The sequence below is a fragment of the Marmota marmota genome, unplaced genomic scaffold, assembly GCF_001458135.2.
Source record: "Marmota marmota marmota unplaced genomic scaffold, marMar, whole genome shotgun sequence".
In the NCBI taxonomy this organism is placed as follows: domain Eukaryota; kingdom Metazoa; phylum Chordata; class Mammalia; order Rodentia; family Sciuridae; genus Marmota; species Marmota marmota.
The window spans coordinates 5968822-5977440 of NW_025999999.1; the positions used below are offsets into that span (position 1 = coordinate 5968822).

The window sequence follows — 8619 nt, forward strand, 5'->3', positions numbered from 1 at the left end:
TTCTCATGGAGGATGACATGCTGATGGGACCTTACACACAGTGCATTGTAGACTCAAGAGGACAGACACAGGCCAGACCAGCCTGGGAGAAGCAAGGAAGAGACACTGGTGAGAAATTCCCAGGGGCTACCGCCATTAGGTATGAAGAGCAGATGACAGTTCGGGAGCTCACAAGAGGAAAAGAGACTCTAACATGACACTTCACTGACGAGGACCCTCAAACAGGGCTCCTCCCAGGCCCCAGGTTTGAAAGACAGTGCCACAGGTCCCCAGCTGGGCAGCCTGGATCAAGAAGAGGTCAATGCACTCTCCTGGCCTTCCCTTTGCTCTGCAGTAACCTCACTCACACTGATGTCATCTGTGCTTTCCTCTATCAGCACTGAGCTGACCACAGAAGGGCTGCAGGGTCCAGAGGACAGCTGGCACTGTCCTAAGCCAAGCTTCCCCAGAGCATTTCCCAACCAGGAGTGTGCGTCTCTCTCATCTCATCCATGGTGCCAAGGTATCTATCTGGGGGTTGGGTGTTGACTGCGCCTCCCTGTGCACCTCCCTGTACCCGCTGAAAAGTCAATGCCCTTCCCAACAGAGGAGCCCCTAAGATTGGGTAGGCAAGAGAATGGCCTCAAGGGTGATTGCTGCGGCAGTACTTTCAAGCTTCTCTTCATGTGCACTGTGCTAAGTGCACTAACAATCCAGCAAAGTTCACCCATGAGTTACCCCCACTTTGCAAGGCTCAGAAAAGCTTGCTGGATGGGAAATGGTATGGCAGGAATGTGCCAGAACCTAACATCTGCCAGGTATGTGCAGGGACTTTGAATATTTTCTCTAGCAAGTAGCTCTTTCCAACCACAGAACAAACCTGCCAAGCAGAGTCAGAAGCACACTTGCTGGGCCCTGCTTTTCTTGTGTCCACTTCACCAGGGCCTCACTCCAGGCTGCAGACACACTGGAAACTGGGTAGAGTCTGGAAGGCCCACTGGTCAGCTAGAGGCATCTGAGAGCATACCCTTTCTAGTAGGCTGTACTGAAGTCATTCACCCAATCTCCCCTCCCTAAGCCCATCTCCACTGGCCCCTGGCACCTTCCTCCCCTCTCCCTCATCCTAGAGGAAAAAGGGAAAGTCCCAGGCAAGCCCTCAGCATGGTCCTTGGCATCCAAGGTATAAGTGACCAATCCTGGTGGATTTCCAAGCTTATTTCTACTGGTTTTTCACCAGGGTTTAGCTGGATTCCCTTTCAAAACCCAAAGTTATTTCCTTTCCCTTCCCATGGGGACTCTGAATTTGCAATGTTTTCTGGCCCAGACATGCTCTCAGAGAATCCTTGATTTTCCCCGTTCTTCTCTCATGCAACAGCCACCTGCATTCCTCTCCATTCAGCTGAGAACCAGCAAGATGGGGAGGAGCCAAGTCCAGAATCCCCAACAGCAGGCCCTCAGCTACCTCAAATCTAGCCTCAAGAGCCTTACAGAGGCCCAAAGGAAACTAGTGACCTGTCAGTCCCCAGGACATGCCAGGCACCCTGCATTCCTGTCCTCTAATATTCTTTTCACTAAAGTCCTACTTTCTCTAGTCAAATGCCAGTGTCTTCTCGATACCCAGAATTATCTGGATCTCTGGGTCACTTGGCTAAGCTTCAATCATCCAATGACATAAGTTGGTCTTGGTTCTGGCCACTCCCATACTGCTGACTCTGGTGTCAGGGGGAGGGCCACCTGAGAAACAGGAACCCCAGGAAAAAGATGGGGCCTGTTGCCAGCAAATCAGCTTCCTGCCAGGGCAGGCTGGTACCTAGACCTGTGACTAGGAACTGAAGCCAACAGCCAGGTAATTCCATTACTCCTTTGTGGTTTAGGACTGTAAGCACGAAGGAGGCAAAGGCAGAGGAATGGAAGAACCAGGGCTTGCTTAGAGATAGAGTGCATCTGGATTCATCCAGGAAAGCAGGAACGGAGTCCCATTCAGGGGTAGGAGGAGTCTGTGAATAGGTCACTGAGGAAGGATTGGGAAAAGGGTGTGAGATCAGCACAAGAGGTGAGAGGTGAGGGGTGAATTGTCTCCCCCCACCCCAGGTTGGAGCAGACATGGCACTTAGTAAAGAGAATGGAGGCTGCCCCTTCTTCAAAGAAGAACATTGTAAGGATGGGCCTCACACACTGATCTGTACCAGAAAACTCATTGACAAGAGCATTCATGTGGGCCCACACATCCTGTGGCCTCTCCCAGCCCAGAATCAGCCAGGCCAATGATGGAGATAGGCAAGCCCATTCCTGTGATACAAAGGATTCCCCTGGGGCCTGTTTTGTTTCCCTAAAGGTCTCACCAACTCTTTCTAGTAGACTGTACTACAGTCATTCATCCAATCTCCCCTCCCCAAACCCATGTATTCTCTAAGGGTCATGACACACATCATGGTGGTCAGCCCTGGGCCTAACTGGGCCCCCTCCCTCTGTTCTCTCACAGTGTTTTCCTCCCTGAAAGCCATGCCACTTGTCCATTCTCATGTCTATATTTCACAAGATCCCGCTTCACACATAACTCCACTGGGCCTTTGGAATGATCGATTACTGTGGGTTAGAACTTGTTAGCAGGGCCAGATATGAGCTTGCAACATTACTCAGAAGGAAAGAGTAAGTAACAAGAAAAAGCTGGGGAGAGAGATGGTCCCAGGATGGGGACATTCTGAGTACACTTTGAACAGGTTTGTCTGCTTTTCTTTCAGAAAAGCGCAGTCTCCCTGTAATGAGGGAGATGGGGTGATATTTCGGATGCCACCTGGTGGCCATGGCAGGTAAAGCACTTTTGTAGCCTCTGTTGGTCTGTGTCTCAGGTGGAGAGGAAAAGAGTGGAGAATTTGATTGGGTTTTGGGGGTCCTCTTCCTCCCTGTCATACAGCATACATTGGAGGAATCCTTACTACCAAAATTAATGCTTAAACTTTCCTCCTTTAAAACCAGCACCATAGTTTCATCTACATCTATGATATGCTACTCCTGAATTAACTGGTCCATCTTTTTGTCAGACTATTTTTCATAAAGTAGAACTTTGATTTCATTTCTCTGTTCAGAAATTATTTTTGTCTTTCTATTGCATAATGAGTCAACAACTGGCATTTCAGGCCTTCCATCTTTGCTCCCAGCTCTTGTAGGAGTCTCACTTCTGATTCTTTAGCCAAGGTGGAACTGGCCTTCTGGAAAGGTCTGTAGTCCTCCTCACTGTCTGCTCTTGCTTGTGCTGCTTTTCCTGGATGCAAACAGAGAGGAAGCCAGTATCTTGACTATGAAAATACTGATTGCAAAGACTGATTTCACCAGAGTTGTCTCTCTGATCTTCCATTTCTTTGCCTGTAAAGCAGAGATTAGAAAAACCCCACCCCAGAAGATCCCGTGAGGATTAACTAATCTCATGCACTGTAAAGTGTCTGGCCTTTGGAGAGTTAATAAATGGCAACTACACTTTATTTTTGTTTCTTCAAACATCACCCGCCCTTCAAAGTACACTCAATGGCCATTTCCTTCCAAATTCCCTTCCTGACCCTCCCACTTCCTGGCCCAATCACTCTCCTTCCTCTGCACCACTCTGAGCCTCTGTCCCTCAAGCTGCTGTTCCCACACTTGTCACACAGTCCACCCATACTCCTCCCAGCTGGGATCTCTATGGAAGTGGCCATCAGTACAGTGTCTTGGTGCCACACGGGTGGCTTCCATGTCAAGGATGGAAGTGGAGAGCTGGTGCCGTAAAGACCAGCAGCCAGGAATTGCTCTGAGTCTGGGATCAAAATGAGCCTCAAGTCTCAGAGCTACTGACTAATGGCTTTTTGGAAATAATTGTTTTTCTAAATATGACAATACTCATGATCATTGCAGGTAAAAGAATGAACAAGAATAAAAGCACCTGTAATTGCATCAACCAGAGATGACCACCCATAATTTCTGATTAGCTTTACTCTCTGTATTCCTGTAAGTATAATATACACATAAAATTTACTTTCTGTTACATGGTAGGTGTGTATTCCAGCATCTTCTCCACAACTTGTGAGGAGCATTTTTACATTTCACTAAATATCATCCATCAACATTGTTATCTCTGCATATTTGCTCATTGTATGAGTATGCCATAATTTTTAAACTTTTTTATCATTGTATATTTAGGTGTCCCTTTTTTGGCTTTGAAAGAAATTGTTATCAAAGATGCTTACAGAAATATCAGAAAGCTTCTTGGACTTGTGATTATGGGAATGAAGAAAAAAAGTTCTTGCTTCTGAATGCATGCTCAGGAAACTGTTACTTGCTGAGTGGTTTCACCAGCTGCTCTAGCTGTTTCATGAATGTCCATCTCTTTCCCAGGTTCTGAGGAGACAACCCAGCTTAGAAATGGAAAAGTGGTTGGATCTGTGTTTGCAAGAATGGATGGGCTGCAGAGGTCACATTCCAGTGACCGTGTGGGCTCTGGGTGCTGCGTACACTTTCTTGCAGTGCTATAGCTATCTGATCTCTTTGTTCCATCTTGTAACTTAGTTTGTTCCTCTATGCTTATTAGCAATAAAATATTTTTGACTCTCAGAAAACCTTGTTTGTTTCAGGGACAAGAAACCAGAAAAGAAGTAGAAATCATCATTCCACTCCTGTAGCTGCAGAAAGTGGCTGTCCTGTTGTGTGTCCTCAGAGCTCCCTGTGTCTCTCCCTCACGGTACTTTGTGTGACTACATGACATAAATTACTTGTGTACGTGTCACCTTCCCTATCACAATCTAAGTTCCACACAGCAGGGCCACATGGTCTTGTTTGCAGCTTTGTCTCTGGAGCTAAGCATCAGACTGGACTTACCGTTGGTGCTCAGTACGTAGTTCGGCTATGAATTCAGACTGAATGAGGACTCCACTTGGAAGGATGTGTGTCACATCCAGTCATAGGGCCATCGGAGACTGGGACAGGAAGATGTCTTGAGTGACAACTCTGAGACTCTGAAATGGTGCTGGCAGAGTGTACCCAAAAGGATGTCCTAGAGCTCCAATCTGTCCTATTCACGGGCTTTGGACATACAGCCAGCTGTGCCAGGGTTGGAAGTGGGTGTTGGTGACTGGTTCTGCAAGTAAGAAGAATCACCTTCTATAGAGTGCTCTTCCCCAGGCCCTGTGGACATTCTCTTTCTCTTGCATGCTTTTCTTAACTCTCTGGTCCGGATGCCTTGCATCTGCCTTTCAAATGCACATGGAGCCCTTTCCATCCCCACTCCACCAAGTCTAACATCAGAAATCCTCATTTCTGCATTTCTGTAGGAGAAGCTATAGGAAGAGCTGACAGTTCTAGCTGCATCAGGCAGGAACTCTGCTGAGAAGTGATAGTGCTGATGGATTACTTGGGTGTTCATGAGCACGTGGCATCTCATCACACTCAGCAGGGAGGCAGGATCATGGCCACAGAACAAGTTTCCATGGACTCAGGGAACTGAAGACTTACTTCCTTATTTCTGTTGCTGGCATCATCTGTCTCCCACATTGGTTTGATTGGTTCCCCAATCTGTGGAAATCTTCCATAGAAGACATGGACAGATAGATGTGGATATCCAGGAGAATCCTCTAGAAATGGAAAGGAAGCTGTAGATCTCATTCAAAAAGAATCCCTTTGGGGACATGGAAAATGCAAAATGTATTCAACAGGACTTGTGAAATAGGGGCAATGATGGGAGGGAAGGAGGAGGATAAAGTGAGTCATTTTGATGAGTAGATGGGACTCTTCCAGCCTATTTTCTTGGTTTCCTAGGTAGGGAGAGCTGCCACAGGACTTCATAAACCACAACTTTCCAATGAGTGTGGTTGGTTCATTTTGATGTATCGAGCAGCAGGGGCTTGTGGAAGTCCTGGAGAGGTAAGCAGCCTGGTGTCTATGGCATAGAAACAGGTGGGGAAGATGGCCTTGTATGTAGACCACTCTGACCTGCCTGCTTGATCTGCCATGTTTGGAGCTGCGAACTTGGGCATGCTGATTTTAGTCTTCTTTCTGCACAGATGACTAGGGGTGTGTTGATGAAACTCAGTCTTATGCCCAGGGTTCTTTCTATGGACAAGATATTTCCCATGTCTCCCATTAACACTCTGCCATAGTGAGCCCTGGTTATAGGAAGTGTGTCCTGTTGTCTGTGCTAATTGGGGTGAAGGGTTAAGAGTGAATATGTCAAAACAGGAGATGGTTTGAAGTTTGCCATTTCCTGCAGAAGCTGAACTGTGCATCTCCCCAGGGTTCCTTTTCCTAGAATATGGAAGGGAACTTGTCCCAGGGGTTCTTGAAAACTTCTAGGAGGATGAACCATAAGTTTCCCTCTTACAGACTCTGCTATCTCTGGGCAATTGTCAGGATCTAGTACAGCTGGTAACTCAGAAGAAGCTGGTTGGGATGGCCATGGTGTGAAAAAGGATACACATGGGCTATGGAAATAAGGTGGTCCTCCTCCCAGTGTCTAAATGAGGATAACATGTCACCAATATATCGCAGCAAAGGAATGGGACCAATTCATCAGGTGGGCTAACTGGCATCCTGTTGAAGGGGTGCTTTTGGTTCTGATGGGCCAAAGTTCTGTGACATCATTATAAAGTCCTCCAGGAGGTGCTCTCATTCAAAGACTCCTTTCCATTTCTTTCCAGACCAGTGGTCACCATTCCATTCTGCTGGTTTTAGCTTCTGGAAATGGAACTATAGATGTGGACAGTTCTGGACCCGTGTCCCCCCTGACACAATTTACCACAAACTGCAGTGTGTGGACTGCACAAGAATGGATGCTCTGGGAAAATAATGAAAATAGTTTTGTGCATTAGAGAACATGGTTTATAAAGCTTTCTGCAATTTGCTATTTAGACTTAACAGCCCTTCAGGTCTTTAGGGAAGGTGTCATTATTGCCACTTTGCAGATAGGTCAACCAGTTTCAAAAACAACTTCTCCAGAACCATATCACTTGTAAGTTACTGAGCTAACAATCTAATTCAAAGACAGGTATTTAATTCAAGTTCAGATTCAAGGCTCTTAGATTTTGCTGACGTTGTCAAGAGGTTGCCTGAGCCTCTGATCCCCTCTGTTTGCCATTTTAATAGAAAAGTCAAGTGCCTGCAGACTCCAGAGGATGTGGAGAAGTATTGGACACAAAATCATCAGGAGATTCCACTTGATTACCACATTTGCAATTTCTGGAGTAAGGTTGGATATCATCAGAATTCAGAGGACTTGCTGAGATTTCTCAAGCCATGTTGCATAACCTGTGTCCTGTGGCATGTGGGCTGATCCACACACAAGGGGCATGTGCAGCACTGGGCAGGGAAGAGCAACAGGATGTATCCCAGTTAAATAACCATGAGTAAAGCAGTCTGTCCTGGCCTTGAATTCTCAGAATGGGGAGACTTGTCACATGATGAACCTCCCCAAGTCCATTCAAAGCACTGCTGATCACAGGCCTTTTCCAGAATTCCAAATTCCCCAAAGGGAACAAGAAAACACCTGTTGCCTCTTTCCCTGCTGCTCAGAATCACATTGTTGGCTTCCTGTTTCTCCCCTCTGTCTCAAAGTCCAGTGTTACAAATCAGAGAGACGTCCTGGTGCTATTGTGGGTGAGAGGCAGCAGTTCCCCTTACCTTCCCACCAAGTTGATCTAACATAAGATGATTGGCACTGGTGCAGTTTCTCATCCTTTTCCCCCAAACAAAACACGCACTTTGGCCACTTTGGCTCGGCACAGTGGCGCATGCCTGAAATCCCAGTAGCTCGGGAGGCTGAGGCAGGAGGATGGCAAGTTCAAAGCCAGTCTCAGCAGCGGTGGGATGCTAAGCAACTCAGTGAAACCCTGTATCTAAATAAAATACAAAATAGGGCTGGGGATGTGGTTCAGTGGCTGGGTGCCCCTAAGTTTAATCCCCAGTACTCCCCCCGCCCCCCAAAAAATAAATAAATAAACAGGCACTTTGGAGTGTGTCTCACTGGCTGGTAAATGAAGCATGGGCACTGACCTATCTAAAAAGGTTCACTGACTGACCCATTCCAGTATAAACAGAAAGTTTACTTCCTTTATAGTGTTTGGGACTGAGGCAGAAGTTTCATGCATCCAACAGCCACTTTTTGAATCTTGTTTTAGAACACCTAGAAGGGGCAAATTGAATTTTCAAGGTATTCAGCACAGTCCTTAATCCCTTGTCTAGGATCAAGATCTCTTTATGGCAGACTCAGGGAATGCCCACCCCCAGACCACCTCAGACCAATGAAAAAAAGGACCCCTTAGGACTAAGACAAAAATACCTCTCAAGAGAAATAAAAACGGCCAAGCCAGCTCTTGGTCTTATGGGGTTTGAAGCCAGACCAGAAAATTTTTAGGAATTAAAAGGTGAATTGGTCTTCAAGGCTATGGGAATGAGATAACATGCCAGGAGATGGGAGGCTAGGGAACACAGCTCAGCTTCTGACACTGTGTAGTCTATAGAAGTCCCAACTAAAGCCACACACAGCAGGGTCTGCACTATTCTGAAAATAATAATGTCAGAGACTTTATAAGATGATAAGAGGCAACTCCAAGTGGTGAGGGTCAAATCATGCATAGTCACCATGGTAACCACATTTACCTTTACCTTATTATCATATAAAGA

General features: G+C 46.4%; 1 long non-coding RNA gene across 5 annotated transcripts; it reads left to right on the forward strand.

Moving 5' to 3' along the window:
* Nucleotides 1–519: 519 nt before the first annotated feature.
* On the forward strand, nucleotides 520–7912 carry LOC107149802. Of its 5 annotated transcripts, none has more exons than XR_007349111.1 (6): nucleotides 520–1825; nucleotides 2721–2789; nucleotides 3865–3957; nucleotides 4581–5865; nucleotides 6325–6514; nucleotides 7084–7912. It is a non-coding gene; the product is annotated as an uncharacterized LOC107149802 (long non-coding RNA). The 5 variants fall into 5 exon arrangements; XR_007349112.1 differs by having other exon boundaries at nucleotides 6639–7297; XR_007349113.1 differs by having other exon boundaries at nucleotides 523–1825; nucleotides 4581–4722; nucleotides 5761–5865; nucleotides 6325–7297.
* Nucleotides 7913–8619: the final 707 nt, after the last annotated feature.